Here is a 4764-nt window from a genome sequence, read left to right as displayed (position 1 = left end):
TTAATTTCCTCCACTTTTCTATCCATGGAATATCCTGTTTAGCTTTGTATTATATTTACCATAATGAACATTTGTTAAAATAAATGTCTATTAAAACAAATAAAATGTTACATATTAAAGTTTTACTCCACTGAGAAGTAAATATGGGAGCAGGATATTTTAAAATGTCTTAATTCTCTCTATTATTTTATATGACTAAAAATAATCTAAACCTAAAATATTATATATATTTATAAACATTATTTTTATTAAACCTCACTTTTTGGCTTCAGAAAATTATAAATAGTCAGACAGGAGAGTTTGAGAGGGGATATATTTATTTGTTCTGATATTCTGCTTCAGAACTTCTGGGAAACTTCCCTGGTGGCTCAACCGTCTGCCTGCAATGTGGGAGACCTGGGTTCTAATCCCTGGGTCAGGAAGATCCCCTGGAGAAGGTAATGGCAACCCACTCCAGTACTCTTGCCTGGAAAATTCCATGGATGGACGAGCCTGGTAGGCTACAGTCCATGGGGTCGCAAAGGGTTGGACACGACTGAGCGACTTCACTTATTCTGGTTCAATAAGCAATAATTTCTCAAGTTACAACACACACGTTTTGGCATCTGATGACAATTCCTTACTCCTGATAACTAACCTGTCTTTAACTTGCCTCTTTTTAGCAGCTCAGAAACTAGAACAAATGATTGAAGAGAATATTACCAGGGTGATGGAATTCATTCTTTTGGGTTTTTCAGTCCAGAGAGAGAGTGAAATCCTTCTCTTTCTTCTCATTTTAGTGGTATATTCTCTAACTCTGGTGGGAAACATTGGCATCGTTTCCTTAATCCGGTTGGATCCTCACCTTCACACACCCATGTACTTTTTTCTCAGTAATCTGGCCTTTGTAGACTTTTGTTACTCCTCACCAATAGCCCCAAAGTTCCTGGAGACACTCCTGACCAAGCACAGGTCCATATCTCTCTATGCATGTGCGCACAGCTGGGCTTTTTCCTGAACTTCTTGATTTTGGAGATGTTCCTTCTTGCAGTAATGGCTTATGACCGCTATGTGGCCATCTGCGATCCTATTCTCTACATGGTGATCATGTCCCAAAAGGTGTGCATGCAACTGGTCGCAGGCCCTTACTGATACAGCTTTTCTGTTGCTTTCCTCCACACAGCTGTTACTTTTCGATTGATCTGCTATGGCCCCAATGTTATTAATCACTTCTATTGTGATGATGTCCCTTTGATGGCCCTTGCCTGCTCAGACACCAGCCTCAAAGAGATCTTGATTTTTATCTTTGCTGGATTCAACATAATCAGCTCTTTGACCACAGTCCTTATTTCTTACCTATACATTGCGGCTGCCATCCTGAGAGTCCAGTCTGCAGAAGGGAGGCGCAAAGCATTCTCATCCTGTGGTTCTCATCTGACTGCTGTCACTACATTCTATGGGACTCTGATCTTCATGTATCTGCAGCCCAAATCAAACCATTCCCTTGACACAGACGAAATGGCCTCTGTCTTCTACACAATAGTCATTCCTTTGTTGAATCCCATGATCTACAGCCTGAGGAACCAAGAGGTAAAACATGCCTTGAGGAAAGCCTTTGAAAAATGTTATTTCCTGTCTCTAATAAACATTAAAATGTATCTTGTAACACTGACTGTCTTGGAACTATGCCACATGCAGATATATTGTTTTTATTATCTTTGATGGGTTTATTTTATTTCTACCATTTTTATATGAGCAAAATGACTTTGCACATGTGTTCTATTTTTCATATAATTTATAAGTAAGATAAAAGGTTTACAAGATTATACTGCACACTTATAACAAATTGCTACTATTTGCATCTGTGACACTTGATAGTGTTGACCTGGATAGTTTCTATTTAACTGATAATAAGATTTAGCTGCTGCTTTCAAAAATGCTTCTATTTTATACATTGTGGAGACAGAACAAGGGAGGTGGTAAAGTAAGTTTCTTGTCCATCCCCATGTCATTCCAGGCAGTAGCTGTTCCTCAACTGCACCCTGTCTGCTAAAAATCATTCCTCTCTGCCTCTGACTCCCACTAGATTCACTGGCGGTCACTCTCTGTAATTCCATGGTTCTCCTGTTGTTTGAAAAGATGTCATTTTTCAACATGCAGATCTGGAAATCAGAGTCAGCTTTTGGAAAATCATACTCTCTTTTTCTGTATCAAAACAAAAATGCAGACATACCCCTATATTCCCTCAGCAAAATTAAGATCCTTTTATATTTTAGGGATTTGAAGAAATTACAATGGTTTAACAGGAAGCGGTAGTTTAAAACCAAGTTATAAACGTGGTTGCTGTCAGATGTCAGGAATATTGTTCTATATTGGGGTGGTTGTAAAGTGATGCAATCTAAGACCCACTTAAACCATCAACTGAAATGTTTTGATTTTTTTTTTTTTTAATTCAGATTCAAATGTTTGGTGTCTACTGCCGGGAGCCGGCGAGAGACATTCCACTCGTGACAAAGGTCATGAGGAAGGAGGCCCGGCATACGCAAAGGCGGGATCGAGCCTCGGGAGTCCCCCCAGATATTCTCGAGCATCTACCCCCAAAAACCAGAGTCTGCCTACTTTATTGCTTTGTGCTCTCACCTCTGACTTTACTGGGGGCTGTCCCCCACCACCATCTCACTCTCTCTGTCAGAGAGCTAACTTACAGCTCCAATTAATAAAGTTCCTGGGCAATTAGGAGTGTTTAAATCCAAACCCCTCAGATGGCTCTCTAACTCACCTGACAAGTTTACCCTGACACCTACAGCTATGCATACGATTGTTTACAGTCTCCCAGCCTCCAGAGGCACGGGAAGCTTAAGATATTCAAATAGCTTAGAGCCTCTCAGAGAATTAGAAACTGTCAGAATAAAACTAGTAAAAGATTTCATTGATGAGCCAATGCTTGCTGCCAAGTTTCCACATCCCCTGAATTGTATCCTTGAATGTGTATTAATTAATACAGTTGGTATGTAGAAAAAATAAGTAGTGGCCTTGGTGTTAGTAACTTTAGACCCTTAAGGTAATAAATTCTTTCCTTTGTAAACTCATTACACATCCGCCCTATAGGAATGCAATTTTATCTTCGGAAGATGGCGCCAAACCTTAAAATAATTACTCTTAGAGAAAATAAGTCTTTGTTGATAAGTCTTTGTCAAGAGTCATAAAATGTTAATAGGCCTTCTGGCCAGAAGATGATGTAAATCACCTAAACCATTTGTATAAGATAAATTTACAGGAAAGAAACCCTGGTTTTTGATAAGGATCAAAGACTGCTGACTTTGCATCCCCTATTATCCTCTATGTGTAACTTAGGGTATAAAAGCCCCTGTTGAAAATAAAGCTACGGGCCTTGCTCGCCAAAGCTTGGTCTCACCATGTCATTTTTCTCCTTAACCTCCAGCTGAGTCTCCATCTGGAGCGTGGATATCCTCTGCGACCATTTATTTGCCTGGGCTTCTAAGACCCACTCGAGAAGGTGTCTAAGGTGGGGCACCTTACGCTATTCGAGAGGGCGCCTGCGGCCTCCGTGGTCAGAGCTAACCTGGTGTCATGGGTTATATTGATTTTCCGCGTAAACCAAGCTACTCAGCTTCTTTTCTCCACTGAATTTTCTTACTGAGCTATCCTCATTCTATTACTCTTTATATCTCTGAATAAATAAATAGGTCACCTACGCCGTCTCCCCTTCGAATACCCTGGATCAGCCGGGGCTGGACCCCGGCAGTCTACCATGTGGGTGATATGTGAGCTATTCTCATAGGACAAAATCAAAAACATTCCTGAATATGCTGAACAGTCTGCTATTTTGAAAAATACAGGCAAAATATTGATTGTATAAGTTATTTAGAAACAGTTTAGCTTATTTTATCCAAGTTATCTTAGTAAACATTTCATTGTTAAATTAGATTTCACATTTATGTGAAGACATCAATATTGCCATGTTAAATTATTTATATTAAACTTTATTTTAATATATGCCTCACCTAACCTCACCACCATTATTAAAGCAGCAACAAGGTGTTCTAAGTGGATGTAAACTGTACAAATTCTGAAGAGAAGCAATGAATTGCAATCCTGATTTTCAGGTTGTTAAATCAACTTCTTTTGGGGTCAGGGAGCACAGTTGCAGAGAAATTAATCTTGGAAATCATGACTGTCAATTGCCAAAAATAAAACTCAAGAGAGGAGAACATCTTTGTTGTTGCTATTTTTTAAATAATTCCAAAAGTATAATTTAAATAGTTAGAAGCACAGCAGCGAGCTTCTATAGTAAACTGCAGAGTAAGGGCTGAACCTGAGATTGGCAATGTGAGAAGGGTTTAAAGGTCAGTGAATCTTTTGAAAGGAATCTGGTGCCCCTTCTGGGTAGCACACTGGATTCAGGGGAGGTTGCTGCAAAACCACAGGTTTACCAAAGAAACTTCAGATACATTTGAAGAGCTTCCAAAGCAGAAAGGATGATAGCCTGGGAGACTAAGAAAAACTAAAGTAAAACCAAAGTTCTAACATTTAAACAATACTGTAAAGAAATATATTAGTTTCATCAGTCTGCGTTAACAAAGTACCACACACTCATTGACTTAGAACAACAAAAATTTATTTTCTCACAGTTCTGGAGCCTACAAGTCTGAAGTCAAGGTATTGGCAGAACCAGGCTCTCTATGAAGCTCTAGGGGAGGTTCCTTCCTTGTTTTTTCCAGCTGCTCATGGTCCCAGGCATTCCTTGTCTTGTAAGCATCTTTC

The 4764-nt window shown here is 39.4% G+C and overlaps 1 pseudogene; it reads left to right on the top strand.

Annotated features, from left to right (window-relative positions):
• Positions 1–619: 619 nt before the first annotated feature.
• Positions 620–2681, top strand: LOC129632971 (olfactory receptor 1038-like; annotated as a pseudogene).
• Positions 2682–4764: the final 2083 nt, after the last annotated feature.

The sequence above is a fragment of the Bubalus kerabau genome, chromosome 18 (genome assembly GCF_029407905.1).
Source record: "Bubalus kerabau isolate K-KA32 ecotype Philippines breed swamp buffalo chromosome 18, PCC_UOA_SB_1v2, whole genome shotgun sequence".
Classification (NCBI taxonomy): Eukaryota; Metazoa; Chordata; class Mammalia; order Artiodactyla; family Bovidae; genus Bubalus; species Bubalus kerabau.
This window is presented reverse-complemented; position numbering and strand designations above follow the sequence as displayed.